Here is a 12,027-nt window from a genome sequence, read left to right as displayed (position 1 = left end):
AGGTTGCTGCAGTTGTGTAACCTTTTTGGTCAGGGGCCGCTGTGCAAGCGCTTGCCTCCAGAACAGGGGCTGTGTCAGTGACGGAGCAGCTTCATGTGAGGAGTGGATGCAGAGGGGAATCCCACATCACCTCACACAGCCCCTCATCTGCCTCCCTGGCTTTATAAAGGAAGAGATCTACGAGTGGATTTGCCCATCTGCCAGACTCTCTATTTTTTTTTTCTGTATGATTGTTTTGTTACTTTAGTTATTTGAAAATAGGTTTTATCAGTTAACTACTAACAATTTATTACTTGCATATTTCGCTTAACCAGGTAGTTTATCAACTTTTATTTTTCTTGATTTTTTTTTATTATTAGATTTTTTGCTTCATTTTGTGTGTGTCTGTGTATGTGTGTGCATGTGTGCACATGCGTTTGTATATTTATGCAATGGTCTTTAAATGTCCTGGTTTGATTGATAATTTCCCCTGAGGTACTTGGGGATGGGACCTTGTGCCTCAGGTGTGCAAGGCACGTACCCACCACTGAGCCCCATAAATTTGTTCATTTTCAGAAAGTGCCAGCATATTTTTCTTAAAGAAAGATATTTACCTTTTCTTTATAATCACAAGATTTCTACAAATAGGTCTCCCCTTAATCATTTAGATAAGTTTCAGTAGTACTCTCTTTTATACACTTTCTCTTCTCTCTCTGGTGTGTGTGTGTGTGTGTGTGTGTGTGTGTGTGTGTGTATTGTATTGATACAAATTAAACCCTGACCTGGTACATGCTAAGCACACACTTTACTACCGAGCTACACACATCTTTATTCCCTCTCTCATCTTTAAATGAAGTGGGTGATATACATTTAAATGAAGCAGGCAGTGCACTCTTTAAGGGACTTCCAGAAGCACTTCCTAAACATGAGACTTGCTTTTGGGTCTCTGTAACAGCAATAATGACCCTGTCAGAGAATCTATTTTAAAGTGCACTACTGTTTTTAACACTGCCCCCTTGAAATAAAGCCCCCATAACCTGTACTGCTCTTAGTGGAGGCAAAGCCTTCCAATGGTGGTGCTTCATTCTGTTGTCTTGGTTGCACTCCAAGGGCTGCATCTAAGAGTCTTCATTTTGATTAACAGTCTTGCTTAGGAAGTGGGAGGCAGAGAGGAGCAGCTCAGCTCTCGTTGAAGTGTGTGCTAAATGATTCACAACAGTGTGAATGAATCAATTTCTGCAAGCCTTCCCAACCTTTTAAATATGTGGTCTGCCAAATCGTGCTTGGATTATATTCAATTAAAAAATAAGGCACCTTTCTGCATGACTCTTCACTCAAAACAGCCCATAAGTACATAGCCTTTGTGGAGTGAGTACAGCCATTGTAGTGTGACTATAGCCATTGGGGTTTTACTTCAGCCATTATGGTGTGACTACAGTCATTGTAGTGTGACTACAGCTATTGTGATGTGAGTATAGTCATTGTGGTGTGACTTCAGCCATTGTGGTGTGAGTATAGTCATTGTGGTGTGACTACAACCATTGTGATGTGACTACAGCTATTGTGATGTAAGTACAGCCATTGTGGTGTGACTATAGCCATTGTGGTGTGACTACAGCCATTGTGATGTGACTACAGCTATTGTGATGTAAGTACAGCCATTGTGGTGTGACTATAGCCATTGTGGTGTGACTACAACCATTGTGAGGTGACTACAGCTATTCACAATTGTGAATTCACAACTACAACAATTGTGCTGTGACTATAGCTATTCTGGTATAACTGCATCATGTTTGCTCAGAGCTGTGCATTGAGGAGACACTGAGTATTAATTTATCATTGCATTTAAATATGTTATGCCCTGCCTCATTCATACTATCTTTGCCGCTACTGTTACATTTACCTCAGGAGTCCCCATGGCTTATTTTAAGAGTCCAAGAGGAATAAGCAAAACTGAATTTTGGCTCCCTCCATTTGAAACACAATTCTGTATCTTCATGAAGAAGGATCACCTCTTGCCAAATAGAAAGGAATTGGCACTCATTTTTTCCCTTAGTATTTCTTTATTTTACTTTCAGGGAAAATGAGATGTAAAAAATTTGATTACACATAGTTAATTGTGTACTTACCCAGTGATTTCATTTTTAAATGCATCCCTGTAATTGATGGTTTGGGAACCAAATCTGAACCTCGGTGGATGTGACCTCAGCGAAGAGCCAATCTCTACTGAGGGGAGTTGGTGGCCTTATTGCAAGGATAGCAGCATCCACATTCAGAGGTTCAATTTTATTCTGGCAACCTGGTATCACTTTCTCTACACATGAGAGTTCATCTCTAGATGGGCTCCCTCACTTTAGAAGGATATTTTCATCGTTCCTTGCAGATAATTTAGTCACAGTCTGACCTACAGTACCTAAAACTATAGAATTCTAAGCTCAGATTCTTAGTGACCACTCACTCACTCACCCCACTCTCCCTCCCTCCCTCTCTCTCTCTCTCTCTCTCTCTCTCTCTCTCTCTCTCTCTCCCTCTCTCTCCCTCCCTTTCTCTTTCTCTCTCGTTTTCTATACTTGCTGCACTCTGCATCATTCTGTTTGGAAACTGCTCATAACCCTTCACTGTGCAGAAAACACATCTAAGATTACCCAATACTTTCACCCTTCTCATTTCCCCTCTTCCTTTGGCTAGTCTTGCTTGCTTTCTTGATCGGTCATCCACCTTTCTTCTACACATGCCATAAAAGTTCTGTTTGTACATGGCCAGTTTCTGGACCACTTAACCTTGTTCAGTGCTACTTCTTTCATGGCTTGAAGTCTGCTAACAATATCTGAGTTCACCCCTTGGCTATCCTTGAGTAAACTGCTTAACCTCTCACAATCTCGGTTTCTTCACATATAGAAGAAGCTGTTGAGTTTGTTAATATGCTTAAAAAATTTCTCAGTCTGGAAACAAGGAGACAATACTGTATGCAAGAGTCCTTGCCGCACATGTATGGGAAACCCAATCTAAATCTCCAGAATGCCTGGACATGGCCATGCTGTCTGTTACAGAATGCAGCCTGGGGCAGCGTCAGGGGTGTCTCTGGGACTTGCTAGCTACCAGCTTATCTCCAGGTTCAGGGAGAGACCCTGTGTGAGGAAATACGGTGGGAAGGGACAAAGAAGGGCCTGGAACATCCTGCTCTGGCCTTCTTTCCCATGTTGGTATGTGTACTCAAACACATATCCATGCATAGCCCACAAACATAAACTCCACTGCACGCACGCGCACACACACACGTGCACACACATACAGGCACATGCATACACACAAAATCAATGACTTTAAAAATTTAGATATTTTTATATCAAGACTGGACTATCTAATTAGGACATATGGTTGGCACAATATCTCAAAAATGATCAAGATTAGTGGGCCCAAGATAAATGGCTTTGGCGTTGAGATATTTTCTTTTTTATGTTCTTAGTAGCTGGAATTTATTTTTTAAGTGTATCCCATCATGCCCCAGGGATATTTATAGACCAAACTTCTTAGCTAGTCTGGCTTTCATGATTTCACTTTATGTGCTGGGCTTGTACAAGTGGCTATTATACACCAGCCAAGATGATTCACTTTTTATCACAAGACGGATAACTTCTTTTAATGTGGTTCTATCTTGAGGGATCTGTTTTCTGCTACCCGTTAAATACCAGTGACACAGGAGGTGGCATGAATGCATTGAAGATTCGGAGATGAGTAGTTCAAGACTGTTTAAAAGTCTGAAAATTGGCTTGTGATAAAAAAGACAAGTGGATCGTTTCACAATAAACTTAGCTCACTTGTTTTTCTATTCGCCTCTTACCCATAACCTTAACTACAGATGTGGGAAGGGGATAGAAATTGTGCAAGACACAGAGGAATGCTGAATGTTCCTCATTCTTTCTCCTATTGGCATTTGTCACCTTTTCTAACAGTTGTTGGTTTATATCTGTTTCTTAGCTGAGAGTCGGGGGTAAAAAAGAGGGGTATTTGGAATGTCATACCCAGGGACATATTGCTGTCAAACATATTATTGAAACTGGGAAAAAAATGTAATTGAAACAAAGAACACCTGCTACTTTAACTCATTTTAAAAAAACATAATGTTCTTTACTTGCTGACTAGAAATATTGTGTTTTCAGAGAAGAGAAAGTGCTAATCTAGATGGGAGAAAATGTAATGATTCACTATGCAATACGAAGTAAGAATGCTTTAAATTGAATATCTCAGTTTGTAGAGAGGTAGGCGCTTTGTATGAAAAACGGTTTTTCTCATCAGGTGGTGAGTATTGCTCTCAAATTGCAGGAAAGAGTAAAATCGGCTTGTCACTAAAGATTTTTTTTTATTGACATCTTTAGCTTGTCTTCATGCCAGTAATTAAATTGCTAATTATGTGTTTCTGTTACAGTGGTCATGCTTTTATTACATAATTGCTTCAAGTTTAGCACAAATCATCAACAATATTTATTTAACCTTTTTGTTCATTAGATAAATTTTAATATATAAAAGCTATAGAATGACTTCATTGACTCTGTTTTGATTAGCAAAATCAAAAGAATTCTAACCTTTCTTATTCTTATAGTTATATAGGTTTTTGGTCATGTTTTCAGTGAGATTTCTGATAATTATTAATTTGAGCAATGGCAATCACTTAAAATAACAGGAGAAAATACAAAGGGAACCTTTCAAAACTATAAGGTCTGTTCATGAAAGGTAAAAGATCTTTCCTGCCATCATTGGAAATATGAAATTAATTATTTGATCATTATTATATGTCTTTTTGATGAAGTTTCTCTAATTTAGTCACCAAGCCTCCTTCTTTTCTTGGAACATAGGCACACTTTTGTCAGTATTTCAATATATTCATCATATTTTTCTTATTTGTTTATTTTACACAAAGCATAAGAGACATTTTTCTCAGTGAAGATTGCCTCTTTATTTTATTTTGAAATATTTGTATATTTATTTCATTAAATGAGATAATGCTTTTTCTTATTAACATAATTTCCAGTACATTAAACATATTTCTCTACAGACAGAAGAGAGGAATCAAATTAAATGACAGCTAAATCACTTGCAGCAATTTCAACTGTTAAAAGAAATAAGTGTCCCTGTTTTCTTTGTGATCACAAGATGTGCTGTAAAGGGAAATGAAATCCTAAAGAAAGAAGAGAAAACATAAAGAAATAATGACTGACTTATTGCAGCAATACCACTGAGAGAAGAGAAATTCACTACAAATAAAAGGAAAATAATATAGTGGATTTGAAAGTTACCAAAATTCATTTCTTATTGATGAGTTCAGTGGAAGCTTAATGCTAAGTAAACTGATGGAAAAAATCAATGCAATAAACTATGAATGATGAAAGTTGAAATAAATACTTTGCGTATGGAGGGCCATTATTCTAAATGTCTAATTTTTTAATAATTCATGCCTTTCTGTTTATAAAAAAAGAGGAATTATTGCTTGGTGAACTCAAAATGCATGTAAAAAGCTTCTACTAGAATCCCACACTTAGTAATAAGCACAAATGATATTGGTGACCTTCTGATTTTAATGTCACCTCTGGCTTTCATGTGGGTATGTCAGGGCAAAGTGAGCATAGATGTGTGCTGGTGCAGTGTAGTTAGCATTTAGATTGTATAAAGTACAGAATGGTTTCTAAAAAGATTTTTTTGGACCCTAGAAAGAAGAAAACTCAGAGCGTATATTACATGTATGTGTGTGTGTGTGTATGAATGTATGCATATACGTAGGTATGTGTAACAAACTTGTCGGTGTTCTGGAGGATGTTGATGCTTTCTTGTTAGAAATCAACACTGATACATACATGCAGAGTGTATGTCTGGGGTGATGTTTGTATGTAAATTTTCATATTTCTCTAATAGCTCATTGTGTTCAAATCAGAGTGTCCAGGTTACCTATATCTGAGTATTTACAGGTTAGCTTATAGCTTATTTTCTCTTTTGACAGATTTTAAAAATATAAAAGCTGGTTAATCAAATAAATTAATCTGATGCTAGGGATTCTGTAAAGAATTTATCCAACCACTCTTCCTGAATTGCTCCTGAATGAATCAACCACCTACCGAGTTGACCCTGTAGAATGCCCCTCTCAAGCACTGGGGTCCCCCAGTTTCCTTCCCAGGTTGTTGCACCATTGACTTTCTTACTTTGTCTTAATTCTCTCTCAGACACTTCTTCTCCACCATGCCATGAAGCCTTTCCCCATGGCCTCTGACTCTTCCTCTTTCTCCTTCTGTCCCTTTCTACCTCTGCTTACACTGCCTTACACTGCCCCACTGGAAACTAAAATTCTAACATGATTTCTCTTTTTTTTTTTTTTTAATTACAGACACGTGAGACTATTGCCTTCCTGAAAACGTCCAACTGTCCTTTCAGAATGGGATAGTAAGGTAATCATTGTCATTCCTCCCTGCTTGTCCAGACCCTGTATCCCAAAGCTTCTCACTCAATACTAACTTTGAGACCATCTCTTAGACTGTGTTTGCCTCATTATGAGACCTTATGAAGGTGATTGGGAACTGCATGGCAGGCAGGCCAGAGTGGGAGAGGTTCGATGGCAATGTTCAGGAACCCTTTTATATGCCCGCCTTGGAAATACTTCCTCTCATCTTTCATTCAGGTTGCAGGGAATAAGGCAAAAGTGCAGGGCACATGCAAGAGATTTTGAATTATGCATTAAGCAGATAATGCCCCAGCTTGCAAGCTATGTCAATAAATAACAAGGCTGGTAGGAGGAAGGCATTCACCTCCCCAGAGCAGGGGGTACCACACAGGGAGAATGCTAGAGGAAGACCAAGGGAAGGGTGAACGGGGCTCATAGCCTTCTGGCTTTTTCTGATGAAGAAAAGATGAGAGTAAGTTAATATTGAAATTATTGTCTAATGTGTATTTGCTTTTAAAATAAGTTAGCTTCTCTCTCTAGTCGGGTCCCTGTCGGTGCACGTTTGTGCTCTTAGTACAGTTAGTCCTTCTTGTATGATGCCTTATATAAAGGATTCCCTCTAGGAGGGAGATTATTTTGATGGGGCCCATTTAAGACTTCTTTAAAAAGTTAAGAGTCTTCATGATGAAATTTAGGGACATTAATAGAGCACTGAAGTTTTCATTTCATTTTGTTTTTGTAGCTGATTAATATGTAGTAGAAAAGCAGAAGTTAAGCTATTGAAGAGACAGAAGGATTAAAAGAGTTTAAAACTGACATCCCCAGCACAGGGTACAACTGATGAGAGCTGGATCTTTAGTCTTTTCATCACTTTTCCCACTTGAGTTAAATACATAGGTTAATTTGGTTTGTTTATATTATGTATAATGATCATTGAACTTTGTGCCTGCACACACACACACACACACACACACACACACACACACAATGCACATGCACCTTTAAAAATCTTGGGTAGCAGCTACACAGTGTTGGGGAAATGCTAGGAGAAGGCTAACTGCATGTTTGTGTACAAACTCTCTCTTCCCCCTAGGAAAGAGATGCCATTTGCATTTCATCATTTTCCAAGTTTTAGACACAATTTGTTGCCTCTGGTCCTTTATTCTGAAGTTTTGTCACATGTGCTATATGGACTAGAGGCCCATTTTATCTGCTCATGTGCAGGTATACACCAACAGATTAAAGATGGATCTAGAAGAACACCCTTCTCCTCGGAGAGTCATATCAAGCAGTGTTTAAATTAAATAATTTGCATGGTGTGGGGAATAAAGCTTTTGTAGCAGTGAGCAGAGGTTATCTTCCCTTGGGAAATACGTGCCACTTACTACAATCAGGTGCATGCCAATGAGACGCAGGCATGCATCCTCTCTCTCATGAGAAGATGGATTGTATTTTACATCTAAATTTATTTCTCTGCATCATCTTCCATTTTATAGTTGTGTCAAGCGGAGAACCAGGAGGCAAACTACTTGTGAAATGTTGAGGTCATTAAGATCCAAGCAGTAGCAAGGCAATGTCTTGAGTGATTAGGTAAGAGAAAGGTTGGTGAGTCCTGCCGTAAAGCCGGGTACTCAACAGCTCCTCCAGAGAGTACGACTGTGATCGCAAGGATTTTTAGGTTCAGTCAATGTTGGGTTTTGCTCTTAGACCATTGCCTTGTGAAGAAACAGGGATCATTACTATGATAAAAGAATGTAAGTGGTTAAGCCACAAGAAGCTAAATTAGCTGATGTTTTTCTACTTGTTCAGCTCAAGCAGTATCTAATTTGACATCGAGATCATTTCTTAAGGAGATCATTTCTAGTGGGAATGTTAAGACATGTTCCCAGCCAACTCATTCCTCCATAATCTGACGTAGTCTTACCCCCATGAATGGAGAAAATATAGCTGGCCACAGTAAGGACCGTGACAGAAATTTTCAGGAGAGAGTATCTGGGAGTTATGGCAGAGAGAGAAAGAAAGAAGTCCTCCTAGGTAAAGAAAAATTTTAAACTTTTTTTTTTTTTTTGAAAAATTGGTACAAGACTCAAGTGAAGACAGTTGTTTTCTTTCAGGTTTCCGGTGAGTATAATACCTCTCAGGCTCCCCTTCTTTTCCTTATTTAAGAGAAATATTAGGAAAGACTAGCAGTAGACACAGTGCCTCTGAATTGCTTCCTATCCCATTGACAGCCGCTCAGCTGTGCTACCACTGATTGCTGCCACCATAGCAAGGTACCACAGACCCAGCGGTAAAAGTGTTTTATTTTCTTAAAAAGTAGGATCTACAAAGAGGCTAAAGTTTATCTATGTACACAAATATTATCTGATATTTTTTTCTTTTAGGAAGGAAGTCTTTTTATCTCCATCGTTGGAATAGCATGGAAGCTTGGCATAGTCTTATTGTGGGGTTAAAAAGCAATTATGAACCAGTTGTACCATGTGCCAATTGGCCTAAAATTGCAGCACACTGTTTTCCTGACCCTCATCCATCCCCTGTATGTCTTGGATATTAGAGCATCCATGGGTTACTAAAGGTAATGAGATAGTATATGTAAATGCTTAACATGATACCTGGCTCATAGTCATTGCTCAGTAAGCATGTATCTAATATTCATAACAACCACAAACACTTACATTTCGTTGTATCACAGTGCCGGATAAAATGAAATGACTTTCCTGGGTTTCCTTTACGTACAGTCTGTTTCCTGAGCTAGCGGTATGTTCTTTCTCTGTTGTTTGAGTAGATCTTGGATTTACAAGCTATGGACATTGTAGCAACAGACTAAAATATCTTCTTTGTTTCCTTCAATACACATTCTATGCTGCAAAGCAGAAGAAGGAGATAGGTTCATGAAGAAGCATGACGTGGGTCCTGTGATAGCCTTAGATTATATAAAAACCCATGTGATTCTTCTATGGAGGGTCTCAGGCTGTACAGCATAGGTAAACAAACTGTTGTCATGGAGCCTGTAGCAGGAATAGTCAGTACTGTCTCCCCACCTCCTAGAGATAGTATTTCGGCCACTGAGCCTGGAAGGCCCTAACACACAATTCAGTCTGTGGGCTGGGTTGTCAATTGGAGTAGCCAAAAGACCATTTAAAATGCTTTGCCATGAGTCAACCTCAGTTTTTGATTGGGCAAAGCATTGCTATTAGCTCTCATAGAGCTGTGTGTACTGTAATTGCCACACATCAACAATACTTTACTCTGAAGTTCCTTGAGATACTCGCCTACTTACAAAGGGAATGGTGACCAAGGAAATACAAGTATCATTTCAAATGACATTTCTGAAGCAGCTTTTGAGTCCTTAAAATCCTTTTGAAAGTCTATACCAAGATCCTGCCCTTGAATTTTGAGAGAAGTTGGAAGATAGAAATATAAGCTAGCAAGGTGCAGGCAGCGCAGACAAAATGGTTAAGAAGGGACAGACAACTCATCAGCGTTTTTCCCATGGGGATCACCCTGTGAGATTTGATTTTCTCGTCACCTGTTCTCCCCTAAGTTTCTGAGACAAGGGTGTCATCTGCATGTTGGAGTTGAGCGGTGGAATAAGAAGTCTGGGTCAAACCCTAGCACCTGGACTCCACTACAGACCATGGCAGGTAGCTGTCTGTAGGTGGATGAAAATAAGAATAACCTGGGGGGAATTTTGCCTCACCCTCTCTTACCCATTTAACAAAAGTAAAGAAAAGCACATATTTTCATATTTAAACTCCCTTTCATGGATTCTTAAAATGAAACAATAAAAATGAACTTGGGGTTAATTTTTGTCATTTTCAATCCAGAAAATCCATTTTAAAAGCAAAAGGAGTTCTGTATACATACACTGTAAACAAGGTAGAAGGTGGGGTGGAGAGTTTCCAGATGTAAGAAAAATAAATTATATAACAGAAAAATGAATATTTTTCAAAGTTGGTAGTTAATGGATGGGATGAAAATGGCTAATAAACATAGGAGATGAAGTTGAAAGTGACTTTTTTTTCCTGAGACACCATACATTATATTGCTAAAATTTTGTTATAGACAATATTTGGAGGTCATGAGTTGTGGAGAAATGTGTCCCCATCTATACTTGTAGGAAAGAGTCGAGCATGACATAACCTTTTGATAGGACAGTGTTTCAGAACATCTTAAAAGTTTAAAGCATAGATATCTGAAACATAAATTCTATTTTTATACATTTATATTGCAAAACAGTTTGCATGTAAATGAAGATAAAGTATAGAGATGACTCTCTCTCTCTCTCACACACACACACACACACACACACACACACACACACACACACACACATATATATATATATATATATGACTAGTTAAGAAATATAAGATGAGGGCTAAAAACCATTACGATTTACTATAATACCATACCTTATATCCATTAGAAATGATACCTCTGGATAGATCTAGATAAAAGTCAACAAAATATGAAGTAAAAAATAAAGAATTGTTGCTAACTCGGTATAGTTGACTTATGGTTATATAAAACATGTGCCCAGACTAATTAAAATAAAGAGACTGTGAAGATATGCTTACCTTCTAAAACACTATGATGGACAGCTACTGGATGTTCTGTGAGGACATCTGTTCATATTTCCACTTGTATTGATAGCAGCTATGCTGACTTTTAATTGTAAGCATATATTATGTTTTCATTTTAACATGACTATCCCCAAAGCTACTAAAAATGTTGACAAGTCTTATGTGAAAAAAATAGATTATGAATGGAAACTTTAAAGGTGTTAGATTTCCTTTCTGATTTATTCATATTTCATTTGCTAAATATTCTATAATGAAAATTCATTTTAGAAATCTGCCGAATAAAAATTCCACGTGCTGTGACCTGGAGCTCCTTTGGGAATTCCTGGGACAGTCTGGCAGTTAGGTGAGCCTGAGGAGGGTGGCTCAGGAGACACCCCTCAAAAAAACTCAAAGGCAACATGGGGATTAGAATTTGAAAGTGCCTGGAAAGTTTGTTAAATTCTGAAGGTGAATTTTGGAAAGCACGCTTTTTTTCTTTTCATGCCGTGAGTCCTAACTCAGCACTCCTCTTTGGCTTCCAGATTTTCAGTCCCCTCTGCTAAGTGTTGTTGTGAGCAGAGCAGTCCGCTGTCTTGGTAAGTGTTCCATGTTTGTGGAGCCTCCTGCATTCTCTATTTCTTGTTTACATTGCGTATGGTGGGTGTTCTCGTTTCAAACACAGTGGCAGCTGAGTTTGTACAGAATTGTTTACAGTTAGCCTGTGGGATAGCACCAGAGAGCCCATGGCTGTTTCCCTGCCTCGTCTCTCCTTCTGTCTCCTGTTTGCTTTCTGTGAGGGACACAGCACAGAGTGTTCAGGTCATTGAAATCTTTGAAAAGAGATATGATTACCTTTCATATCTGAGTGCCTGCTTTTCCTGTATCTCTCCTTGGAAGGCAAGGCCAGATGTGTGCGATTTAAAAAGAACCTTGAATTAATCTGCATAACTGAACAATCCAAGTGCCTGCTTCCTGTCTTCCCGAGACATAGGTATGAACACAAAATGTTGGTCCACTTAATGAAGCCCTGAGTTTTGCATTTCAGAGCTGTTGGTA

General features: G+C 38.5%; 1 long non-coding RNA gene across 5 annotated transcripts in view; it reads left to right on the top strand.

Annotated features, from left to right (window-relative positions):
- LOC125401168 (uncharacterized) overlaps positions 1-12,027 on the top strand; it is a 478,609-nt gene that overhangs the window by 205,381 nt on the left and 261,201 nt on the right. For 4 of the 5 annotated variants that reach the window (XR_015738615.1, XR_015738617.1, XR_015738616.1 and 1 more), the window contains exons 2-3: positions 6,353-6,413; positions 11,514-11,567. This is a non-coding gene — a long non-coding RNA (uncharacterized LOC125401168). Of the gene's footprint in view, positions 1-6,352; positions 6,414-8,796; positions 8,982-11,513; positions 11,568-12,027 lie in introns of those variants that run through there. The other variant, XR_015738613.1, reaches the window with a different exon arrangement.

This window comes from Myodes glareolus, chromosome 8, assembly GCF_982192425.1.
Source record: "Myodes glareolus chromosome 8, mMyoGla1.1, whole genome shotgun sequence".
In the NCBI taxonomy this organism is placed as follows: domain Eukaryota; kingdom Metazoa; phylum Chordata; class Mammalia; order Rodentia; family Cricetidae; genus Myodes; species Myodes glareolus.
This window is presented reverse-complemented; position numbering and strand designations above follow the sequence as displayed.